This window comes from Euphorbia lathyris, chromosome 4 (genome assembly GCF_963576675.1).
Source record: "Euphorbia lathyris chromosome 4, ddEupLath1.1, whole genome shotgun sequence".
Lineage (NCBI taxonomy): Eukaryota > Viridiplantae > Streptophyta > Magnoliopsida > Malpighiales > Euphorbiaceae > Euphorbia > Euphorbia lathyris.
The window spans coordinates 8,573,512-8,580,627 of NC_088913.1; positions in this window are offsets into that span (position 1 = coordinate 8,573,512).

The window sequence follows — 7,116 nt, forward strand, 5'->3', positions numbered from 1 at the left end:
GCAGGGATTTATTGTTGCTGGCTAAGGACGCATTACCAAGACCGACCATAGGAATACAATTGCCATTTCCAACTACAATATTATGATTTGAGCTCTTATTTAAATAAGAAGTGAGCATACCTCCATCCGCCGTCATATGAGCGGTGGCGCCGGTGTCCATGTGCCACGGGTCCGGTGGCGGAGTGATCGCCAGCGTGTGCATCGCTGCAGCAATGTTGGTGGGAGAGCAGTCCTGGGCCAGATGGGCCTGCTGAGTGGGCCGTGCTCCAAGAATACCCTGCTGAGTTGGGTGGGCTGGTGGAGTCATGAATGGATGGGTCTGTCCATGTGAGGGTAAAGTGGGATATGGGCATGGGGCTGAAGCACATGGAAATGGAGAAGCCCATGGTGCTCCAAATCCCCACGACCCATATTGTTGCTGGTATGGTCGAGGAAACCAGCGACCTCCACCACCACGTCCATGCCTTCCACGTCGGCCTCCAGTTCTGCCGCCATGATGAAAGCCGCCGCCGCTGCTCCGATTGAAAGAACCGCCGCCGCCACGAGACTGTTGGGGCCGGAAATTTGCTGCCGGTGGGGGAAAGAGAGGATGGGAGGTGTCGGAGTTCGCGGTGGCCAAGGAAACAGCCGCTGAATTGACGGTGGTCTCTATTTTCTTAGCACGAGCTGATTCCTCAAGTATAATCATTGATCTCGCCTTGTAGAATTGAGGAAGAGTTTCTCCGTGCCGGATTTGGCTTCCAACAGATTCAAAAGCCTCAGTAAGACCGGAAATCAGTTGTAGAACAAGTCTGTCGTTATCAACCGGAGCGCCAACATTATCCAATTGATCCGATAAATTTTTCAGATGTTGACAATAGGATGATGCATCGGGAAAGTTTTCCATGCGAACATTCGAAAATTCCTGCTGCAAATACAGTGCGCGGGAATGCTTGTTATCAACGAACAATTCTTCCAAGCGTTCCCAAGCCTTGGCCGCCGTCAATTCTTTCCCAATAATGGTATTAACTAAGTCCAGTGTTATAGTTTCATATAGCCATTGTAAAACAATTGCATCTATCCGTTTCCAGAGACTACGATTCTTAGTTTTCGTAACGGAGGAGGAAAATTCCGAGCCGTCATCGGTGGACGGGATGATATAATCAAGAACGAGGTAGGCCTTGGCATGATTTTTAAATAGCTCTGCCCAGGTGTTATATTGGCCTGTTTTCTGATCTAATGGTTCTTTAATGATTGAAGAAATATTTGTGAGAGTTAGAGCAGGATGCGTAGGAATTTGGGCAACCATGATGATTGGCAACTGAAAAACTAGAGGTAGAGAAGAAAGAATATGAAGAAGGTGGCAGGGAAAAGAGAAATCGGCTGGGGTTGAAGAGGAAAAGACCTAAGCTGCTGATACCATGTTAATTGGAATCCCTTGCCTTGTATTGATTTGGAATGAGATATTTATACATGAGATTACAATGTGAATGCTGTAAAATCTAGCTAATTTACAGCTAATATAATTCCTTAATTTGTGGCTGATTTACATTACTAATATTACCATAATTGTCTAACAAGAATATCATGTTTTAATCTTCCCCATACTGTTGAAGAAGAAAGATAATTTTGTATAGGTTCATGACTATCAGATGATCCTTCACAGACGAGATCCGACGATGTTGGTCGAGTTTTGTAGCGAATAACGCCCTCGAAGCACCACAAACCACTGGTCGAGTATGTAACCCTAATCGGAATCAACAGCAGTGATGACATTTCCACCGATGCACGGTTGGGTATGTGACCCCAATCGCAATCGCAATAGCAATCCGTATTGAGATAACAATGCCTTTACGACCTAACGGCGGAGAAGAGTCGCCCCTCAAAACCCCAAATTCATCTTATGCTTATGGGATTATCAAGTCTTGAATTGGCAAGTTGGTAGGAGTATTATCAGATAAGAACAGTCACACGTCAGCTTCATCTGTCAATTTTATAAATTTTTTGTTTTCTTTTTAATTTCTTTTATTTATGGGATAAACTACTAAAACAGACTTAAGTTTTTTTTTTTTTTTTTTTTGACAATTATCAATTTAAACTCCATATACAAAATAAACCAATATTTGTTTAACGGACACATCATTCGTACTACTCTATTAATTTCTTTCAATCATACGTAGATAGAGAAATTAGAACTTAACATAACAATATGAACTACGTGTCACATTTTGTTATCGAGATCTAAATTAATACTTTTTTTCACTGTTCGAAACGAAGTCCACCTAGACCGCGCTCGAAATCGAGAATCCGCCACGATTTTTTGTAATTAGTCCCTTTAAGCGTTTTATTGATTCTTAGGCGATTTTCAGTCGCTTGGGCTCCGCCTAGGCCGCCTCAGAACCGTCAAGACCGCCTAGGTACTGCCTAAATGACAATGAACAAAAACATTTTTAATTGTGAATTTCTTTTTTCTTTATTATAATTCACATTTAAGTTGTTTTAGGGATATTGTTGTTGAAATGTTGACGTTTGCATAATTTTAAAGATATATGTTACAAATATAATGTTTTTTATATTATTATTTTTAGATAGAATAATACATATTTTAATTGTATTTATATAATAATTTATTGATTAATAAATAAAAAATATAAAAATACAAATCCAATTAATCCCCGATTAATCTTCAAGGCCCCTGTCTATCCGACTAACGACTAGCGTTTTTTACGACTTTGCCTTTTTTAAACGTTAAGTCTATATTAGTGCTATTTTATACGTAGAACCTAAATTGATACCTCAAAACCTTACGTCAAAATGCATTTAAAACTCTTCCTGTAAATTTTCTTTCACTATTATATATATAATAATATAGACTGTTAGTAGTTTAAAACATGGATAAAGACTAAATTTAACACTATGTTTTAAGAGATGTGCAGATTTAGCCTTATGTATGAAGTTGTACAAATTTAACCATAATATTTCCAACTAAGATTAATTTTAGCATTGTGATATCAAAGATTTCAAAAAGACTGATTTGACTATTGTTTAACTATCACATTGGATCTTCCAAACATATTTATTGATAAATTGAAGCAATTTCTTAATTTTTTGTTTGTTTTGTTTGTAATTTTGTTAGTAAAACACTAAATATCTTAGACGATATTTGGAATGTCTAAAGTGACAGTTAACACTAGTCAAACCAGTTTTTTCTAGAGCTAATTACAAATCTAACCCAACTAAATGGGTCCATTTATATATATAATTCACTTTGCTTCTATCTCACCAAATTATACACTTTCATCCACTTTGGACAAGAATACCCTTATTTCAATTCACCTTCTTCCACAGACTCTCAACGTCTTCTTCGACATCCCAAACTGACGAAAAGATGGTAGTTTATAAAGAGAATAGATTATATTTGTTCAATCTTTGAAGAATTAGTGTCTGCGGAAGAGGATGAGGATGGAAATCTCAAAAAATGAGAAAGAAAAAAGAAATCTAACAATTGAACTGCTGCGATATCGCAATTGTGACCAATTCGTCACAAATGCAACAAGAGTTGTCGCATTTGTGATGAAAAACGACAAATTTCGTCACAAATGCGATAAGAGTTGTCGCATTTGTGACGAAATGCGACAAATTTAATCACAAATACGACAACAATGGAGGAAAATGGTGGAAAATAGAGGAAATTGAAACGATACCATACATATGAAGAAAAGGGCAAGACCAACGATAAAAACATACATATGGGAGCAGTTTTTTATTTTTTCACTTTTAATGGTTTAATCTTTCAATCAAATATTAACACTAAATGAGATGAAAATATGTAAATAACTCTCAGTTTATTTGCTACTTTCTCTCTAATTTCAGTTTATGCAACTTTCTTTTTCTTTTTTGTTTTTTGATATAGAAACAAATACAAGATTTTTTTACTTGTTTTCCACAACTTTGTAGCCATAAGTTTTATTAGGAGCAGTTTTTCCTTTTAGAAATCTATTTTTATCCATTTAATTGCTCTTTAACATATTTGTAGACGGAGATTTTATATAGAGACTAAACAATTTAATGGAATCAAAATTAAGGGATCATATAACTATTTTAAAAAAGTTTGGGGCTAATTAGTATATTATATAAAACCATAAGGATTAAATAATTAGTGTATTGTGTAAAATGACACGGACATAATACATGCACATCTCTCTCTCCGCAGTTAAATCAACCCGTCATTGATCCGCCGTCTCACTCACAATAAAAATTAGATTTTTTTATCATTTTTATTTTTATTTACTAATTGTTAGGAACCGAAATAAAACGTTAACCGACCGAAATAATTGGTTAACCGATTAGTGGTTAACCCAATTTAGTGGACTAGTGTATGATTAATGTTTTTAAAAAACCGATTAAATGATTAACCGATCGAATTAACCTTAATGGACTGGTTAACCGACCACGTGCACCCATATCTCAAACCTCTAATTTTACCAAAAACAAAAAAGTACCAAAATAAGCTTATTGTTTTTGGGAAATATCAATTTAGGCTGTACATACAAAATAGCATAATATAAGCTTAACATTTAAAAAATATACCAATTTAGGTATCGGTAGCGGAATCAAAACTTAACGGAGTAATAGAAATTACGTGTCCAATCGGTTACCGAAGCCTAAATTGATACTCTTTTCTAAACGTTAAACCTATATTGATGCTATTTTGTACCTAAATCTAAATTTATACTTCCCAAAAACTATAGAACGCCTTATTTAAAAAAAAAAAAACTTCGAGTTAATGGTTCCAATTCAATTGATTGAAAATTCATCTATTTGATCAAAATTTAAAGATATCTCGAAATTAAAAGAAGAAACAACATTCTTCCAAAAAAAACAAACAACATAGAAATAACAATACAATTAAGGCCTAATGGGTAATTATTAGGAATTACCCAAAGCTCGAAGAGACAGAATTAATTTCAAATTTGAGGGGGATTCAAACAGACAGATACATTATATTATGTTATATATATTCCATCTTCTTCCACAGCATATTAGGTTTAGTTATACCTTTGGAGTCAGAAAATGGGAAGTAGAACTGTGAAGGTGGAGGACGAGAATCAAGACAGAATCAGAGATTTGCCAGATTGTCTCATTCACCACATCATCTCCTTTTTGCCGTCAACAAAACAAGCTATTCAAACTGGAATTCTATCAAAACGTTGGCAGAATCAATGGACTAAAATTCCACCTCTATCATCCTTGTAGCTATGACAAAGATCCTAGGATTACTGCTAAAATCAGTTTTGCAACAAGAAAATATGTGGAGGATTTATGCTTGATTTTATTATTCTGAGTATACAAGTTGCCGGAATTCCTTTTCAACAATGCTTCACTTGTTAAATTAACAACCGGAAATTGTACTTTTATGCCTAATGGAATGGTAAATTGGGAAGCCTCACAGAATTGGCTATGGTTTCTTGTAAGTTGCCTGATCAAGCGATGGAACATATTCTTTTTGGCAGTCCGTTGCTCAAATCGTTACAATTGATTGACAGTCTTTCTGAGTTTGATAAGCTGATTATTGTTTCTAAATCTTTGAAAAGATTTTGCTGCCGTCGTTGTTGTTTTGTTTCTGATTTTGAAATTTCATGTCCAAACTTTAAGGAATTATCTTTGAATCTTAATATTGTGACTACATGTGATTCAAAGCTGGTTACTCAAGTTATTGAAAATGTTCTATCTGGCAGTTTGTTACTCTAATCATTTGAATTAATTAACAGTGTTGGGATTTCACGGATGGTTATTGCTTCTGAATCTTTGAAAAGATTGGCTATAGGACACTTTTCTGATGTTGTAATTTCATGTCCAAAGCTTGAAAACCTGAGTATTCTTACTAGTTTCGGACGAGTTAGAGCTACTAAATTAATAAATCTGCCATCTTTACTTTGTGTTACTCTTGATTTTTAAAATAAATCAAAGTTCACATATGCTTGAGAAATTAGTAATTAATGTGCCACACTATAATGTCAAATTTAATTCAATAATTATTTTAAATTTTTCTCATGATTGAATTATTTCATGATTTTTCTCAATTTTATGTTTATGAATAAAATTTTCCATATATTAAGTACCCGATCCTAACAATTTTTTTCTAATCTCTAGGAATATTATAAATATTACCTCAAGCTGAATGATTATGGTGAAGATTACTGGAATTTAAATGATACTGTCTTTGATGGTTTGTTATTGCATCTAAAAATCATTAAGATCATTGGCCGTCCGGATAAGGTTGTATTATGCTTTGTTAAATTTCTACTTAAGAATGCAAGGATGCTGGAAAAGATGTTGGTCAAATTGGAATATAGCCGTTCATCTCCAAGTATTCGAACAAAGATTGATGAGCTTGCCAAGATGTTCTAAAAATGTAGTTATTGAGCTGTTGCTCCCCAACCAAATAAGGAAGATTTTGTAGTTTTTTTTTTTGTGTTTCATTACTTGCTTTTATAAACTAAATTGAAGCTGATTGTGACATTTTGTTAACATTTTGTAGTTTTAATGACCATTTAGATGATGATTATGGTTTACTTTGAGTTATTATAATTTTTCTTACGGTCATTTTTTGATTCAGTACTTTGCTCATGTAGAATGTTTTAATGCTTTGTAGGTGAACATTCATTTTTAATCCTAAAAACTATTTGCGTTTCTTCTAAAGTTCTTGGTCGTTTGCACTCAAATATTTGGCTCTTGTTCTCAACGGATTGTGAGGGGATGTTTTGAGTGTGTCACTGCAATTTCAACTGGGAGTCCGAAATAAAGTAAGGCATATATGAGCTCAAAGATGATAATTGCAAGTTTGAGTTCCGGGAACCCAATTCCTCCATCGCCAATGCACTCCGGCGAGATATGTTCTGCGAAATCCCACTACAACAAAATCCGTCTACAGAGGCAGTTTTTTTCGCGGGTAAGGTATAGGGTGGCTCTGCCAACCACCATAAATCTGTCGCAAAAAAAGACCGGAGCAACAAATTAGCGACTAAAATTGTTGTTGAAGAACTAACACGTCAGCATAAGTAAATTTAGATCTTTGACTGAAACGACATATGGCATCCACGAATCAGTTATTTTTATGAAAAAAATTAAATTTGT